Below are 19,326 nucleotides of genomic sequence, written 5' to 3'. Positions count from 1 at the left end.
GAAGGCCTGACAGAATTCTCGAGCAAATCGAGATTACTTAGTTCTGCGCTACAGTAAACTCACTTTTGCACGGTTCTTAATTAAGATGGCTTAATTCCCCCGTGACACAGCTTGCCCCTGCATGCCAGTTGGTTGAACGTGACCCTTCCTTCCTTTGCTCCAACTGCGCGTAGCGTGCACATTTCTGGGGCTAGATTCGACCAGCCATGAGAGCTAGTGCTATCGCGCTACAAAATCAGTCGACAACCTTTTCTTAATTGACCATTTCCAGTATATACTTTGTTCTGCAAGCTGGCAGTACGTATTTCAAGCAAGAAAATTTATAAGTTAGGTTTCGTGATACTTTACTTGACCGAATACGTAGCTGGAGCGCTAAACACACAAAGAAAGAGGGGGGGGGGGGGGGAGGTCACACTTATATAGGCGAAATGTTCACAGGCTTTTCTGCGTTCTTTCAAAATAATATTTTTATTAGTACGCTGATAAAGCAATGGTTTCCGAGCGGGTTTACGGCAGTCGGAAAGTGATTTGAACCTAAATAGTATTATGCCAACCTAGACAAACAATTTTTTTTTCTGCATTAGAAAGGGGCAATGAGGTCTGTCTGCAAGAAAATGGTGCAACGCTTGCTGGACGATCGGCAACGATAGAGCGCGGTGCCCCACTGTTGTTCAAGGTAAACCGCTTGTCAGTAAAGTAAAAAAAAAGGTTTTATACGCAACACAAACTAACCGCAATTATTAGGAGCGAAATCTGAAATGCACATTCAGCTCTACAATGGCGCTCAGTCAACGTTAAATTTTACGAACGAGACCTACGATCGTGCTTCATTTGCAAATCTGCATCGTCTCTCCTTCGCTCCCTCGGCGCAATATGTTATGACTGAGTAACGAGATCGCGCCCCTGCCTGCAAGAGATGTGGCCATATAAAAAAAAAGCAAAGCAATACAAGATATACAAAAAATAAATTCTGCAATTTCACAAGTGCCGATACCACCATACGGTTACTAGGCACGTAGTGGTGGTCTCCGGATTAATTCTGACCACCCGGGATTCTTTCATCATCATCAGCCTGGTTACGCCCACTGCAGGGCAAAGGCCTCTCCCATATTTCTCCAACAGCCCCGGTCATGTACTAATTGTGGCCATGCCGTCCCTACAAATTTCTTAATCTCATCCGCCCACCTAACTTTCTGCCGTCCCCTGCTACGCTTCCCTTCCCTTGGAATCCAGTCCGTAACCCTTAATGACCATCGGTTATCTTCCCTACTCATTACATGTCCTGCCCATGCCCATTTCTTTTTCTTGATTTCAACTAAGATGTCATTAACTCGCGTTTGTTCCCTCACCCAATCTGCTCTTTTCTTATCTCTTAACGTTACACCTATCATTCTTCTTTCCATAGCTCGTTGCGTCGTCCTCAATTTGAGTAGAACCCTTTTCGTAAGCCTCCAGGTTTCTGCCCCGTAGGTGAGTACTGGTAAGACACAGCTATTATACACTTTTCTCTTGAGGGATAATGGCAACCTGCTGTTCATGATCTGAGAATGCCTGCCAAACGCACCCCAGCCCATTCTTATTCTTCTGATTATTTCTGTCTCATGATCCGGATCCGCAGTCACTACCTGCCCTAAGTAGATGTATTCCCTTACGACTTCCAGTGCCTCGCTGCCTATTGTAAACTGCTGTTCTCTTCCGAGACTGTTAAACATTACTTTAGTTTTCTGCAGATTAATTTTTAGACCCACTCTTCTGCTTTGCCTGTCCAGGTCAGTGAGCATGCATTGCAGTTGGTCCCCTGAGTTACTAAGCAAGGCAATATCATCAGCGAATCGCAAGTTACTAAGGTATTCTCCATTAACTTTTATCCCCATTTCTTCCCAATCCAGATCTCTGAATACCTCCTGTAAACACGCTGTGAAGAGCATTGGAGAGATCGTATCTCCCTGCCTGACGCCTTTCTTTATTGGGATTTTGTTGCTTTCTTTATGGAGGACTACGGTGGCTGTGGAGCCGCTATAGATATTTTTCAGTATTTTTACATATGGCTCGTTTACACCCTGATTCCGTAATGCCTCCATGACTGCTGAGGTTTCGACAGAATCAAATGCTTTCTCGTAATCAATGAAAGCTATATATAAGGGTTGGTTATATTCCGCACATTTCTCTATCACCTGATTAATAGTGTGAATATGATCTATTGTTGAGTAGCCTTTACGGAATCCTGCCTGGTCCTTTGCTTGACAGAAGTCTAAAGTGTTCCTGATTCTATTTGCGATTACCTTAGTAAATAGTTTGTAGGCAACGGACAGTAAGCTGATCGGTCTATAATTTTTCAAGTCTTTGGCGTCCCCTTTCTTATGGATTAGGATTATGTTAGCGTTTTTCCAAGATTCCGGTACGCTCGACGTTATGAGGCATTGCGTATACAGGGTGGCCAGTTTCTCTAGAACAATCTGCCCACCATCTTTCAATAAATCTGCTGTTACCTGATCCTCCCCAGCTGCCTTCCCCCTTTGCATATCTCCCAAGGCTTTCTTTACTTCTTCCGGCGTTACCTGTGGGATTTCGAATTCCTCTACACTATTTTCTCTTCCATTATCGTCGTGTGTGGCACTGGTACTGTATAAATCTCTATAGAACTCCTCAGCCACTTGTACTATCTCATCCATATTAGTAATGATATTGCCGGCTTTGTCTCTTACCGAATACATCTGATTCTTACCAATTCCTAGTTTCTTCTTCACTGTTTTTAGGCTTCCTCCGTTCTTAAGAGCATGTTCAATTCTATCCATATTATACTTCCTTATGTCATCTGTCTTACGCGTGTTGATTAACTTCGAAAGTTCTGCCAGTTCTATTCGAGCTGTAGGGTTAGAGGCTTTCATACATTGGCGTTTCTTGATCAGATCTTTCGTCTCCTGCGATAGTTTACTGGTATCCTGCCTAACGGAGTTACCACCGACTTCCATTGCACACTCCTTAATGATGTCCACAAGATTGTCGTTCATTGCTTCAACACTGAGGTCCTCTTCCTGAGTTAAAGCCGAATACCTGTTCTGAAGCTTGATCTGGAATTCCTCTATTTTCCCTCTTACCGCTAACTCGTTGATCGGCTTCTTATTTGCCAGTTTCTTCCGTTCCCTTCTCAGGTCTAGGCTAATTCGAGTTCTTACCATCCTGTGGTCACTGCAGCGCACCTTGCCGAGCACGTCCACATCTTGTATGATGCCAGGGTTGGTGCAGAGTATGAAGTCTATTTCATTTCTAGTCTCGCCGTTCGGGCCCCTCCACGTCCACTTTCGGCTATCCCGCTTGCGGAAGAAGGTATTCATTATCCTCATATTATTCTGTTCCGCAAACTCTACTAATAACTCCCCCCTGATATTCCTAGTGCCTATGCCATATTCCCCCACTGCCTTGTCTCCAGCCTGCTTTTTGCCTACCTTGGCATTAAAGTCACCCATTAGTATTGTGTATTTAGTTTTCACTCTACGCATCGCCGATTCCACGTCTTCATAGAAGCTTTCAACTTCCTGGTCATCATGACTGGATGTAGGGGCGTAGACCTGTACAATCTTCATTTTGTACCTCTTATTAAGTTTCACAACAAGACCTGCCACCCTCTCGTTAATGCTATAGAATTCCTGTATGTTACCAGCTATATTCTTATTAATCAGGAATCCGACGCCTAGTTCCCTTCTCTCTGCTAAGCCCCGGTAGCACAGGACGTGCCCGCTTTTTAGCACTGTATATGCTTCTTTTGGCCTCCTAACTTCACTGAGCCCTATTATATCCCATATACTGCCCTCTAATTCCTCCAATAGCACTGCTAGACTCGCCTCACTAGATAGCGTTCTAGCGTTAAACGTTACCAGGTTCATATTCCAATGGCGGCCTGTCCGGAGCCAGTGATTCTTAGCACCCTCTGCAGCGTCGCAGGTCTGACCGCCGCCGTGGTCAGTTGCTTCGCAGCTGCTGGGGACTGAGGGCCGGGGTTTGATTGTGTTGTTCATATAGGAGGTTGTGGCCAAGTACTGCACCAGGGTGGCCAATCCTGCTCTGGTGAGGGAGTGCGTTACCGGTTCTGGTCACCGGGATCAGGCCACACTCCAGGCCTGTTTATGCAATTTTATCAACACGCGGATTTTTTTTTATCCGGTGGAAAATTGCCGGCACCGGGATTCGAACCACGGACCTCTTGCACGCGAGGCGGGTGTTCTACCTCTACGCCACCGCTGCACCGTGCACCTAAATCAAAGTACGGACGAGCGCGTTTGCATTTCGACCCCACCGAAATGCGGCCGCCGCTGGAAAATAATAAAACTAACCACTAGGGAAATAATACGGATAGTAATTGGAGAGTGCCATGCTACGCGAGGAAACGCATGAAAATGAAGCCATTATGGCCGGAGCCTAGCAGACGACAAACACGAGCGCCTCCCCTCCCCTAAACCCTTTACGTATGACGTCACGGGAGCGCCGCCATCGGTCGCGCCCGAGGCGCATAGGGAAGGGTCTCCTACCCGCATTCCTTTACTCTTGTCTTTCCGGGCTTTCCGAACTTCCTCTCGTAAAAAGAGTGACTGCTCTTGCTACTGCGGAGGCCTACTTAACTTACGCAACGCAGTACACGTGTTTAAAGTGCACGTAAAGGGTTCCCACCCGACACGTCGGAAATTTTAGTTATACATAGGAAGTGTTCAAGCCCTTTATCCAACTCTTCCAAAACCGTTGTCTCGTCGCAAAACCTTCAAAGGAAGTTTACCGTACCGTGCATCACATTGCTGTTGCGAAAGTAACTCATCTTTACGATCACACAAGTGATTATCTTATTTTTCTCCAAAGCTGCTGAAGAAGGAAGTGCGGAAGTATAATTACTACTAAGCCATTCGACGGCCAAAGTGTATAAAAAGAGAAAGGGGGACGATCCTCTCTCGTACATAATTAATGACCATGCACACCGTCCAAAATTTGGTTACCCAACAAACAACGCTGCCTTCTTCATGGCGGTTAATTAAGGAGATGGATGTTTGCTTCCGCTCTTCCGAAGCGGACAGTCTTCCTGCTCGCTTACCGGAGGGTATTAGTTAAACAAGTTCAGCGCGTTAACCGAATCCTCTTTTAGCGAAACTCTGGCACTAGGAACCCAAGCGGTTTCGCGGGTACAATAAATCCAAACTACTTTGTACTCTAATACAAATCAAATTACGAGCTGCTGTGTGCCAAAACCAGGATTTGATTATGTAGCACACTGTCGTGGTGTGACTCCAGATTAAGTTTTACCAACTGTGTTTTTATTCTTTTTCTTTAACGCGCACCCAATGAGACACGAGCATTACAATGTACACGAGCATTTATCTTCCTTTTCATCTCCCTCAAAATGCGGTCGCAACGGCAGGGAATCGAACTTCCAACCTCCTGCTTAGCACAGCAATAAGTTTTGCACTCTCTCTCAGTCTTTCTTTCTTTTGCTATAGGTCTAGTCGTCAGCCTCCCTTAACGTTGGGTCATCTCAGTTCTAAGGATACCCAAACGTACGGAAAACGCATGTGCTGCGCCTGTGTTATGCATACAGACAAGTGCAAAACACGGGAAAACTAAATATCGGCAAAAGAAGCCGTTGTTCTTCAGTGTCATAGACATGAATTAGGTTGATGAGGATGAGAAGAAAAAAAAAGGCTGCAATACCGAGGCGTCAACGTACAAGCAGTTGCCGCAAAATTGCGCGTTGTAATAGCAATAGTGTAATGGTAGGAAGGGGATGGACCTCAAGGCGTGCGGGGGAGGTGAAAATATCGCTAAGCTAATTTATTCACTGCAGGGAATAAAAACTGGCCTAGCAGCTGCAAAAAAAAAAAGAAGTGTGCGATTTGAGCTGCCGTTCAACTGAGTCTGTAGGCCGTGTCGTTCTTCCATACCGGCTTTCGTTTCGGGACCGTGGCGGCGTCTGATGCTTTAAAAGTGACTGATTACTTTTTTCGTTTCACCCTTTTTTCTGTGTGTGTGTGCTATACATACGTTATGCGAAGTATAAATTCGGCACTGGTCATTTGAGGATGCGAGAGGGTGCGAAGACGACCACTGTACTTCGTTGGCATCGCGTGAATATTAAGAAGCGACTGCCCGTGTGTGCTCGAAGACTTGCTGTTTCGTCTCGTTTTATGTGACATGCAGATGTAGACTACCTGAAATAATTTCCTGTCTTTCTCTTTCGTTGTGTCCACCACCTCATTTTTTTTCCTTTTTTTTTACTTTATGCGAATCACTGCTGCACGTCCAAGGATAGTCAACTGCGTCAGAAGTTTGAAGATTCCCTTTCGTCAAAGTTTGTTTCGAACGGAAATTTGTCATTGCGGAGTGACCTGCGACGTATTTGGTGTCGACATTTCCAATACCACAATCAATTACGTCAAATAACATCGAATCAAAACCCATACAGACTGGCACCACGTCTAGCATATAGTTGCTTCGATAACTTCGTTGTCGGGCCGCCAGTTGCGTTTTGCATTTGTCGAGGCTGCCTGCGCGCGCAGAGCACTGCGAAAGACGACGGTAACTCTGTGACACTTGTTTGCGTGTGTACATGTGAGCGATACATTTGTGTGCGTGCATTTGGGGTGTTCGAAGACCGCAAGTACAACCTTGATTCTTCAAAAGCCGGCTGCTCCTATAGCGGCTGCTCCTTTCGGAAGCTCAGTAAAGAAGGGGGCAAGCACAAAGACAAACACACGCACACAAACATGCGCGCGCACCGACCCACGAGCGCGGACTCCCGCAATTTGACAGCACGCCGTCTCCTGCGATACGGCTTCGTAATTTCAGTTGTCGCCGCTGCCCTGCACTTAGGTAGTTCATAACCTCCAGGTCCTCTCAAACCGAGGTGAGAAGGAAAGAACTTTACATTTCTAGTCTTTCCTTTTTTTCCTGTCAGAGAACTACTAAATCATATGAGAAAGAAAGAAAGAAAGGGCAACCGGAAAGAGCGAAAGAATGCCCGAGCAGCTTCGGACGACGGCGGTCCGATTCGTTCCGGCATCTCCGTCCGGTCTCCGGCGGAGGCAACTTCGAATCCACTCGGGAGCCGAGTTCGGCAACACCGCGGCGGTCAGACGCCTGTGAAAGGCGTTCTCTCACTCTCGCCCTCGTCCATTCCAGCCTCTCTCGTTGCAGAATTGGGCGCGCACTCGCGCATTGGCGCCAAACGCGGAGGCCTACGACGATTTGTCGACCAGATGCCGTTGTTCGCGGCGGTGTAAGCGGTCGTGTTTGCGGTTCGCGCGAGCGTGATTTGGCGGCCCGGCTGTTTTTTTGTTTTTTTCTACCCGCAGGGACCATGCAGCGCACTATTCGGCGCTGCACAGCCATCAACGTAAATTAGACGGCTACTTTATCGTGTCGTAGTGAAAAAAGAATCCAGTTACAGGCATGCGCAGAAAGGTTCTCCACCATATGACCACCGCGACACAATTGGCGATAACTTTTATTTTCTGCGGTTGATCGCGCTTCTGAGTTCTCGAGACGGTCTTTTTCCGAGAAGTTTTACAATCTCCACGCAGAGGCCAACACCGTTTGTTGATGCGCGACGAATAGTAGTGTGTTTTGGGGAACGCTATGTGCGAGACCCGAACTGTGGGCTGTCAGCGTAGTACTGCAGCAAGGTGTTCCCGAAGCTTGAGACGAAATGGAGCATAGCGAACTGCGCGAGCGAGTGCGAAAGGCGAGACCCGGCGTTCCATTTGGAACTGCAGTATTCGGGCGCTGAATATTCGTGCAGCGTCAACCGCAAGAGGATCGACCATTGCGCCGCTTCGTACCGTGAATGAAGAGGCTGTGACAGCTGCGTTTTTGTAGTTAAAAACCTGAACTTTCACTGCACGAGTGAAATCCATTTCGCGAAACCCTTACATCGAAAATTTTACAGAACTGGGCGACTTCGAGACCAAGGCTCAAGACATGCGCTGTGCGAAGGCGTCCATGTTTCCTCGTTTATTAGGCGGCTGGCGTGCAGCTGATCCGATCGGCACGGGATCGGCACCCCGTAGTACGTATGCAAGGTTGCTTGTGAACGCGTCTCCCCAAGAAGCATCGTCGAGAGGACATCAGTGAGCTCCAGATTTCGGCAAGGACCAACTAGGAGTGTCCTGCAGATGACGTCACAGCCAGCGCGCGATGCGTCAGTGAACATTCGAAGTTGAACCAGCCATCGCCGGGGCCCCACTGGAGAGCGCCGTCACTCATCACAGAACAGTAGTGATCCGTAGGAGAATGTAGCCAAGGTGAGTTGCACGTCATTGTCGATTCCGAAGACTGTCAAGCTGCCTATTTCAGCTATTATCGAATTCCTCCACATTGTCAAAGTGCAGCGTGCGTGCGCATCAAACCAGTCAGCCAGGGCGCAGACACATTGTCAGCCAATCAGAGTCGAAAGGATGGCGAATTTTACAGTGTTTATAACGGCATTCTAGGTTACTAGACCCGCTACGGTGGCTTAGAGGCTATGGCGTTGCCTCGCGACCTCGTGCTGATAAGCACGAGGTCGCGGGATCAAATCCCGGCCGCATTTCAATGGATGCAAAATGCAAAAGCGCCCGTGTCCCGTGCATTGGGGTCACGTTAAAAAATACTGTGGTGGTCAGAATTAATCCGGAGTTCGCCACTACGGCGTGCCTCATAACCAGCTCGTGGTTTTGGCTCATAAAACCTCAGCGTTCAACTCAACTCAGTTTATTAGCACCGGTTACCAAAACTACACAAATAACAGCGCGACACATACACGCGTGAAAGGCGCGACGCGTTAAGCAGGAAGTACGTTGCTGCGTTGACAGTGGTTTTGGCACGTAAAACCCCATAATATTTTTTAAGGGCGAAGAGTGCGGAAACCCAGCTGAGAGCTGTACGTCGGACGCAAAACGTGAAGCCTCGCACTGCAACCAGGATTTCACCATAGACCGGCCCACGATACTTAAATTAACGCCAAGACTCCGAAAGCTGCGTCGATGCCGGCAGGTAGGAACTCGTACGGCCCGCCACAACAGATCCCACAACGACATGGTGATGAAACAATGGGCGACAACTTACCCGACTGTTTGCAGGTGAAAGGCGCGCTAATTTAAATAACTCAATGGTCGATGAAAGCCGGCTCATTTGAATACTTCCCTTCGCTACAAACACCGCGAGTCGCTATCGGGGTTACGGACGTCTGGCGTGGACACGGCAACTACCTGCACCTTGGGGCTAATTGTAGCTTGTTGAGAAGCCATTGACAGCGTAGTTGCCAACTTTTGAAACTCCATCGGAACCAATCAATCGATGAGTCAACCAATTAGGTGACGGAAAAAGAGAAATCAGCAGGTCGAATGGCACCTAAACAGCCGTCGAGCTTCCAAGGGTTCACCGGGCTCACTTAATGGCATTAAGTATCAATCGATACACTGAGCATTAAAAACTGGTGCGACAGCAACCGGAGGAGATCCAGCACCATGCGGTCTGTGTATCAAAAATTTGGGGTGCCAAGTCAGAGCTTTTGTTTTCTTATATTTTTTTTTCGAGACGCCGATACGCGAACCTACATCTATAGCTATGAGCGCCAGTGTTTTTAAATTAGGTTCTATTTTAACAGTGAGCACGCAGACGTTGGTTCTACTCAATGCCACGGCGATCAAATCTCTACTCAATGTAAGAACACCCCTGAAGCGGTGAATTCTTCAGAAGACTACGGGTGGTCGAGATTACCACGGATATCTCTGCACATATGCGTTTTTTTTCCCCTTTATTATTATTATTGTTGTCATAGTTGGCGCCATTGTTGAAACGTTCCGTATGCTACTCCACTAATTACATATATTTACCGTATGCTTTCCGCATATTTCTTACGGAATTAATACGGATTCCGCATAAGCTCCGTCTACTTTCTACAAGAATCATACGGAAAAGACATGGAGTTATTGGAGTGCACACGGAACGTTTCATTAGTGATACAAAAGTGCAGGAAAGGGTAGCATCATGGGTGATGCCGGGTACTCTTACTCATTTAACAAACCCACATTATCAAGGATAGCCCGACAATATATATATATATATATATATATATATATATATATATATATATATATATATATAGAGAGAGAGAGAGAGAGAGAGAGAGAGAGAGAGAGAGAGAGCCTGAGTTTTGGGCGCTGTACACATTAACGTGGCTACAAGGACAGCCAGCTGCTATATATTTCATGTAGCAAAATTAGGAATTCGAATCATAGACAACATTGCGTCGGAAGTGCAGGCCGGCAACGGGTACGGACAACAACAGAGCCGCCATTGTGAGCGCCAGGTGGAGCGGGTGCTTCAGCATAGACGACGGCCACAGGCATACAAAAAAAGCTCCCTATTTCGTTAAATATCCTCAACGCAATTTGAAAACAAGTCCGATGCAAACTCTGCACGTGCCGTTGTTTACCAAGCAGAGTGCATCCAAACGAACCTAATCGTGCGCGTAAATTCTCCCACGACCCGATCCACGAACTTGTTTCGACAGTTTAGTTATCGATGCCACTAGCATTCTATGTCTACTTCAGGTACTTTGAGTCTATCTATCCATCTAGCCTCCCACGCCGACCCAGTGACCTTTGTTGTCTACAAGCTTGGACTACTACAGGCGCGCGCTCGTAGTAGCGATGCTGTCGCAGTCGTTATATCGTCACAGATCCCAGCTTCGTCGTCACACTCCCGTAATACCGTCGTCGTCGCGCCACCGTCGTGCCATGCCATTCCATTGTCATGCCATTCCATTCATTCATTGTCATGCCATTCCATGCCATTCCATTGTCATGCCATTCCATTCATTCATTGTCATGCCATTCCATGCCATTCCATTGTCATGCCATTCCATTCATTCATTGTCACGCCATTCCATGCCATTCCATTGTCATTGTCCATTGCCATGCCATTGTCGTCATCATGCCATTGTCATCGTGCCGTCGTCGTCCCTGCATCGCTGTCATATGTCATAGTCGTGCTTTCGCTGCTACACAATCGTCCCGATGCCGTCGCGGTCGTCATTGGTCATCGTCGTCATTCCATGCAGCTCCGCCAACCGGCTCTCGTCGTACCATCATCGCGCTGTCATGGTCACGCAATCGTCTTCGTACGCGCGTCATCGCCCCTTGTCCTCATAGCGACGCCGCAATGCCATCGCTGTCATTTTAGAATCGTCAGCCCAATGATGTCATGCCTTCATCGTCATACGGCATTCACCATCCCATCAATTCCATTTCTCATGCGCCATTCCATCGTCGTCACGCAGTCATGGCCTTGCCATCATGGTGATGGACGCGACCGTGTTTCCCGGCAAAGTGGACCAATCGCGGAGACCACGTACGTCGCACGTAGCAGAAGCAATGGAAATTCCGGAATGGCAAGAGATTATAAATAAGGATGTCTTCAGCAACGCGGTGTGTCGCTGCGTCCCTTGAATGTTAATCGCATTAACGTCGTTGGTCATCGTGAAATGCATTCTGCAGAAGTTTTGTAGTTTTATTACACTTCTTTTTTGTCGCAGGTGTAACAAGTTGTAACATAGATAATATCCCGGACTAGCCAACTGGTTAAGATACAAGAACTTTATTTTGTTTCACAGCTAATGAAACATATACAAATATGAGAAAAGAATGGACAAAAAGTACACCTCCGGCGCCCTGACGAACGTCGACAAAGTAATGGACAGGACGAGCGGTGGTATGGTGTGATTTCATGGTTCTGAAAACTCGAATGGATAAATAACACTGAAAAACACACAAAGCACAGTACGAGCGCTAATTACCATCAGAAGACCTGACAGTGAGTAAATAAGAAAATAAGTACGTGAGTAAGTAACCAAACAAGTGGTAGTATAAGCAACTGAAAGGTTTCATAGTAAGCACTCTTCCTATCTATTTCAGTCCCTTTTGCCCGTTCGCGCATTCCTAACTGCAAAGCATGATGGGTCAAAAAATTTAAAGAAATAAATAGAAAAGAATTTCAGCTACCTTGCAAGTGTCATTAACTAGCAAGGCTTGGTTTAACCTTCATTCTCAGTGTCTCTTTAAGGCTCATTCTATGTTCTTCACATCAAACTAAATAAATAAAAATAAAAGTGGAAAGACTGACGTCCCATCCATCGACAACTAAAGTCAGCAGCGCTGAACATGCAAAGACCGAAGCGAGGTCTCCGAGGACCGACTCTTCTGCCCCTACATGGAGAAAGACAAGCGCCTTATCCTTCACATATACACTAAGCTAATATATCATAGCAAATCCGCTCCGCATAAATATCCGAGAGTTGTAGAAAACTGCAAGGAAAGAAAAATGTCAACCACCCAAGAGTATACAGCCCGTGAATTAAGCTACAAATCCAAAGCCCACATACTAGTTTCTCAGAAATCGATATTCGACAGTGAAGAGAAATTCGCCGCGGTGTGAGCATCGATTCGGTGGGCAACGCCGAACAAGTACCAGGCAACTTCCGCGTCCTCGAGTTTACCAAGAAGACAATGCGAAGCAAACCTAATCAGCCGCGTCGATTCCCCCGCGGCTAGACGGAAAAGAAGCATGAGGTAATACGCCCACGGTGAACGCTGGTGCACGTCCGAAAAAAAAAATAATAATCTGAAAATAAATAACAGCTAGCACGGAAGCGTAACCTATTAGCACAACTGAACAATCTTCTCTCTTGATCCTTTGAAGGTCATTTTCAATTCTTTTCACCGACCGAGGGAGGGAGCGGGGGGGGGGAGGGGGTGTGCTGTGAATGTGACGCCAGATCCGTCGACTAATAAAAGCTAACGCTGCATAATACGCTGAAATCGAAGCCACACTTCGCAGGCGAAGAAACTTCCGTCCCGGAACTCGAAAATAATCCCAATAACGTCCATAACCTCTGAGTCAATACGGTCATGGCAAATCAGCTTGCGCGAAAAGATGGAAGAAGTCCGATAAAAGTGAATAGAGTGCAATCCCACCGAGATTACCACGAAGCTACGTGTGAAATCCGCGCGGCTTTCTTAGAAGGGGAGCTTCTTCGCAGTCGGAGAAAAATTATTCCTGGCGATCGAACTTGGGCGCGAAATTAACGCCCAGTACACGCACCATCGTACGGGAACGGCGCTGATCCCGGATTTGGTACCCGCGGAACCGGGAGAGGTTTTATTTATTTTTTTTTGCTTTTTCTTCAACTCAGAGGCTTTCTTCCTCACAAACCAGAGCGCCTCTCCTTTGTCCAGATAGTAGTCCGAAACTATAGCATTGGGCTATTAATCGGCGAGTGCCATCTTTTGTTCCATCTCTCAAATTTAGTGATATCTGGACAGGGAAACCGGAAAATGAGTTGTTCTTTTTTTCAATGTTTGGTTACGACGATCGCCACCTGCCACGTCTTTCCTTAGCACCATGGATGCCAGGAAAATACACACCGGTTTACCTGGACTCCTGCTGTGGCGCCTGCATATATTGAATTGCATCTGCGCCACCAAAACCCCACTGGTCTGTGCATCCTGCTCAGGAACATAATCGCTTTTCATGAGCCTTCTCATTACCGACTGATTTTTTCTGCTTCCAGTTATTGAGCGCATCTTTTTAATTACCCCCGTTAGACGCCGAAGGCGTCAGCTTTTTCACGTACAGTTTTTGTCAAAAGTACACGGACTACGTTGCCTGCTACCGCCGTGCTGAACAGAGGCTGTTTAGAGGAGTTCCTGCGTTGTGCCGGAAACTCCGAAAAGAAAATAACTCTCGTGCTCGCCCTGCAAAGGCCTGAAATGCCAAGAGCGTCGCGGGAACCGCAGCACAGAGCCAAACGACTTGTACAGGTCATGCGCAACGTAACACGTATACTTCAGACAAAGGATCTGCGTGGAGAATGCGTACTTCATGTTTCCTTGTCGCAAGACCGTTTTTCATCGCCTTTACACACAGACGAAGAAAGAGAGAGAGAAAGGCAGAGGAAAGACGGGAAGGTTACCTAGAGAATATCTCCAGTTGGCTAACCTTTCCCGGGGAAGATGGAAATAGATGCGATAGGTGAGAAAAAAAGAATACAAAACAAAATAAACAAACACATACATGCGCAATACAGAACTGTTTCTGTGGACGCTGTCACAGTCTGCAAAGGATCAAGGGACTATTTAAATACTCCTCTACGAGTCACCAACGAATCGACTGGTGGGCGTTTCGGTCACACGTGGAGGAAGTTACATCGGTACCCATTTTAGTCTGGAACACAAAATTCAGAAAGCCATGGAAGAGCCTACGCCCGGTTTCCAGCCTTTCCCGAATTATGAAAAAGAAAAATGAAGCTGGGCAGCAGCGACTACGACCGATTCGCCGGAAGGCTGAAAGAAGATAGAGGCGAACTAAATTCATCCACGATCTCAGAGAGGCAAGGCGGACGCAAAGGAAGACTCAGCGCGGCATTCATGCACTACAATCTCAAAAATGGGAACGATTATGCGAGTCACTGGATCCACATGAGAGGTTATCTTAGATATGGAGGACCTTGCGTGGACTTCGCGCATCACAGGAACATCGTGCTCATTTCAAATCTCTTGTGGGAGACGGAGTGATGAGGTAGCCACCGTAGCCACGGTTTATTAATTTAGGCCGGCCAGTCATGGTGACACGGGATCGCGACACGTGTGGATGGAAAAAACACACGTGTTCTTTCCAAGTGATTCTCCTAACGCTACCCACCAATGTTCTCCACACATATCGCATGCTTAGCGAACGTGATATAGCTAGACGGGGCCTGGATAATATCATTTCCGTAATTACGAAATTGTCCATGACAACCTTTCTTCTTGCTTACTGCGCTGTTTTGAAAGCCTTGGCGTTATTCAAGCGTACTTGGGACTTTCCGAGGAAGCCGAGACTTAAGTAACCAAGAATTCAATAAAAAAAAGATTTACAGATCCTGTCACTTCGTTTGTAGGTTCTTTAATAGCGTGTGTACAATCTAAGAAAGAACGGTGTGTTTTGTTTTCGTCGCTGTCTTTTCTTTTTTCTAAATGCCTCATTCGCTGTCCTTGGACGTTTATTAAGCTGCTAACTGCCGGAGTGCTGTAACATACCTGTTATTATCCCGTAAGCCGCCAATAATTTTTCTAGAGCTCGGATAGTTTCGACCACCATTTAAATAAAAGATACTGTGACAAATCGAAAGCATCATGTCAATACTCAAATGTTCGTTCTTCCACACAACTACGTGCAGAACCGGGCAAAATTATATGGGAAACTGTAACTGTGCTACCTGTCCATCCATGAGAGAATATGCACCTGTGTGCCAACACATCCATCTTTATTACTTGTATCTAGGGTGGGGTCGTGCCTAAAAGCAGCGCCAGCTACTTCTCGGACACGTTAACATTTCTCAGAAAGATGGTCGTAACAAGTCCTGTTTACTTTTTAAAAATGAGCGGCAGTTTACAAGGAGTGCCTTTTTTTTTCCAGTATACAGAATTTTAATATTCACCTGTGGCTAATAGCGTAATTGTACTCCTAGAGCTGGACCACCAGGAAGCAGTCAACATTCCTCGCAAGAGATATCGAAACGCATTGTCAATTAACGCAGAATCACTAATTACATAATTAATTTAATGCACACATCGCCATTTTCTAATTGTCACCGGTGAGCTCGTAAGGCGTATTCCCTTGAAAAGGCTTCTCATAATCCCATGGGCTTCGAGAAACGAGCAAAGTTGCGGAGAAAACGCGCCGGTACTTTATATAACGAGACGTCGTTTTACGCACTGAAGCCCAAAAATAAATGGGACGTCAGTGTATTGCGTCGCGCACTTCAGGAATGAATCTCTAAAAACTATAGCGTCATCCTGAAAATTCGCTCCAAGTGGATACACCTTGCGAAGTCACCGGCTGCAATTATAAAATAGCAATGCGTGCGGTAAAAAAATCACTAGAAAAGCTAATTAGCGCATTTTTGTTAATTAGTCAATCGCAAATTTCCCCTTGTACTGAAAATAATGTGCACCTCATTGAGTGATCGAGCTCAATAACTACAATCACACTGTCTGCAACCACAAGCGATTTATAAATATTATCTATGGTGAAAAAAAATAACAAAAGTAAAGAACACCCGGCATAGCCCCTGGACAGTTTCGTCAATGCCAGAAACGAGTTAGAAAATCCTCATTCATCAATGCCCGAAAGGCGACACATGGTATAAAGCGTCCTCCAAGGCTCCTCGGTTGGAGAAATACGCGATCCTCGCTACAATTAAGGAAGACAGAGGACGCCAAGTTCGTTATAATCCCTTTCAAAAAGACGGAACTAATTAAACACGTGTAAAAGTAAAAAATATAGCCCCACGAACTTATACCATCAATTGTGCAGGAATTGTCTAAGCCGGCGGGACTCCTAAGAACTTCTAACGAATACATTGACGCTTCAATCTCGCTGCGAACGCCTTAATTAAGCAACTTGTAATAAAATTCGTGCGCTGCAAAGCTGAACATCATTCGCGCAGTGAGCTGGAGCAGTTCGGACACCGACGAAGCTGGAGCGTTTCTTCGTCAATCTAGTTGAATGGAGATGTATTATTTACGATCGTAACGATTTAGGTGCTAAAAATTTGTCAACTGGCGGAGCACATTATCCAAGTACACTGCGTGTGACATCGACGACCGCGTTCTTTATAGTTAAGTATTTTTGACAGCCGGGGCATAGAATGCACATTTGCACACGCATAACAAGACTTCAAAAAGTCGAGTTTCTTATATATAGAATGCCTGATGATGAATGATGGTGCACGTTTTTTGGTGATGTTTGGCACGTTGTTGCTGATGTTCCGGTGATATATATATATATATATATATATATATATATATATATATATATATATATATATATATATATATATATATATATAATATATATATATATAATAGTTTTCGAGTAATCTATCGGAGATGAACAGATAGATTTTATCGCCTTAACGAGACACCAAAGACATTAACTTAGTACATCGATATATTAGGTTAAGACGGACACTAACGTGAAGTGAAACTTCGTGCTCAAATTATGTTTGTTACTTGTTAAATTATTATACCAAGAACAGTCACTCGCCGCGCGCGGCGTCTTAGCAAGTCAAACAGTAGGCATCAACGAGAGACCAGCACTACTTCCCCGTGATGTAAAGATTATGACAGCGTCTGCCCAACCTAAATAATTGTTTATCGATAAACAATGGATAGATTGTGCTAAACAGAGGCTCTACGTGGGAAATCTTTGGAACATTTCTTTTTCTTTGCGCTAGAACAATCCATATCCGAGAATCTACTTCTGCGATCCTTGACGACTCATTGACGTAATGACGCTGCAGTTCTGCCGCCAAATTTGAAAAAAACAAAGCACCGATATTCGTTTTCTTCGCTAGAAACGGACGTTATCTTTTCTCATCGATCGCACAAAAATAGCAGTTAAAAAAAAGAACTTAACGAGCCTAAATTTATCGCGATCTTTCTTTGATAGCAAGCTTTCCTAAACCCGTGTGAACGGTTGTGTTCATGCCACGTGGAAGTTAATTGACAGTACTTAAAGGCTTGCGACGCACAACGCGAGGTGACTCCACACTGTAGGAACTATTTTAAACGCGAGAATGTCAGGCATGCAGAGGAACAGGTAAAAGCAGGCGACCCTCAAACGAACTTCGCTTGTCTTGGTAAATGTTCGCACAACTCTTGCGTCATCACACGAACGTAAGCACCAGCGATGGAGCCATGACGCCACTCGAGCTGCCACGTCTCATCGGGAGTGGAAGCTTAATTTTAAGGAGGAAATTAACACGCGTGTGCGCTTTCGTCGGAGTGCCTCTTCTCTGCGAACCGCGCGTACACCATGAGATTGGCGCAGTTTCGGGGTTGCGAAACCGTTGCCCACTCAGTTTCCAGTAAGGGGGGGGGGGGGGGGCTTATGAGTGTTGGGGGGGGGGGGAGACACGAGTTTGACTGTTTGTTTATTCAACAACTTGGTCTTGTTTCGCACTCCTTGTTTCATTCTTACCTTTTCTTTTTGTGCGTTATTATAGTGTCACGTTTGTGTAACATTTGTTCTGACATTTCCGCAAACATGAAAGAAAGCCTTGCTTAACTCTGATTTCCACGTATGCGTGGGATCCACCGATGTTTTTTATTGTTTTTTATTTATTTTTTTTTCGTTTTGCTTGGTTTGCGCTTCGTCTTGATAATACCGCATGTTGACGTCTCTGCGATGTAAATCTGCCTAAACGACAGACTTTTACACCCTTGTAAATCGGATTATAACTCGCACCCTTCTCGATAAAGGTGTAAGGGTGTGAGTCATATACCGATTTACAAGGGTGTAAGGTATTGCTATATACTGATTTGTACGCTTCTTTGAAACTGTGAAAAAGTGTGCAGGGTGTGAGTAATAGTACGATTTACAGGGGTGTAAAACTGCGTTGTAATAGGCATATTTACATCCTTATTCACTTTTAAGGGTATAGATTATTTTACAGTTTATAACCCGAAACCAAATGGACTCGCATATAAGCGAGTCCAGTGGGAAGTGGCTAACACTGTAAGATTTTTTAAAGGCGCCAAGGAAAGGCGGCCAAGCAGAAATGCGAAAACCTTCACAACGAAGTTGAAACAAACAGCACGTCTCCATGAGACAGAAATGGGCTAGCTTCTTCAGGTCAACCCCGCTGAATGAATGAGCGAAATGAGAAAGCTCGGTATCGTATCGGGTTATAAACTGCGAAATAATGTACACCCTTAAAAGGGAATACAGGTGTAAATATGTCTTTAACAACACAGTTTGACACTCCCTTAAAGCGTTCTATAACTCAGATGCTTAACACCTTTAAAACTGAATAAGGCTACGAATCGCTATATAACAATACACCCTTACAGCCTTTACACCCTTGCTAACTTTTACGGGCGTAAATTATTTCACCACGTGCAGGCGAAAAGCGCGATGTGACGACTATAAAGGCTATCGCAAAGCATGTCTGCACTAAGAAAAGCGTCCCAGTGTCCTATCTTGGCAAGAAACACGAGGCACGTCCGCATGCTATCATCGCCGCTTAAGTCAACGTCCCTACAATCTTCATACCGTTTGCCTCCGCAGAAGAAAGCCCTTTTCGAGCTCTCACTAAGTCAACGTCCCTGCAATCTTCATACCGTTTGCCTCCGCAGAAGAAAGCCCTTTTCGAGCTCTCACTGAATGCGCCTTTCTCGAGATCTCCATTTCCGTAAGCTCTGCAACGTTGGCGCATCCCGTGGAATAAAAGAATTCGCTACCGACCGCAAGAACACATAATAT

The 19,326-nt window shown here is 45.8% G+C and overlaps 2 protein-coding genes across 3 annotated transcripts in view; one reads left to right on the top strand and one right to left on the bottom strand.

The window, feature by feature from the left end:
• Setd3 (SET domain containing 3) overlaps nt 1-19,326 on the bottom strand; it is a 148,810-nt gene that overhangs the window by 40,610 nt on the left and 88,874 nt on the right. The gene's annotated exons all lie outside the window — the stretch shown is intronic.
• Nucleotides 7,734-19,326, top strand: part of LOC135919707 (uncharacterized) — a 40,117-nt gene continuing 28,524 nt past the window's right edge. Inside the window, exon 1 of the mRNA XM_065453564.2 lies at nt 7,734-8,279. The gene's annotated coding sequence lies outside the window, so the exon portion shown is untranslated. The remainder of the gene's footprint in view (nt 8,280-19,326) is intronic.

The sequence above is a fragment of the Dermacentor albipictus genome, chromosome 10, assembly GCF_038994185.2.
Source record: "Dermacentor albipictus isolate Rhodes 1998 colony chromosome 10, USDA_Dalb.pri_finalv2, whole genome shotgun sequence".
In the NCBI taxonomy this organism is placed as follows: Eukaryota; Metazoa; Arthropoda; class Arachnida; order Ixodida; family Ixodidae; genus Dermacentor; species Dermacentor albipictus.
The sequence above is the reverse complement of the archived record's forward strand: the minus strand, read 5'-3'. Positions and strand labels throughout refer to the sequence as shown.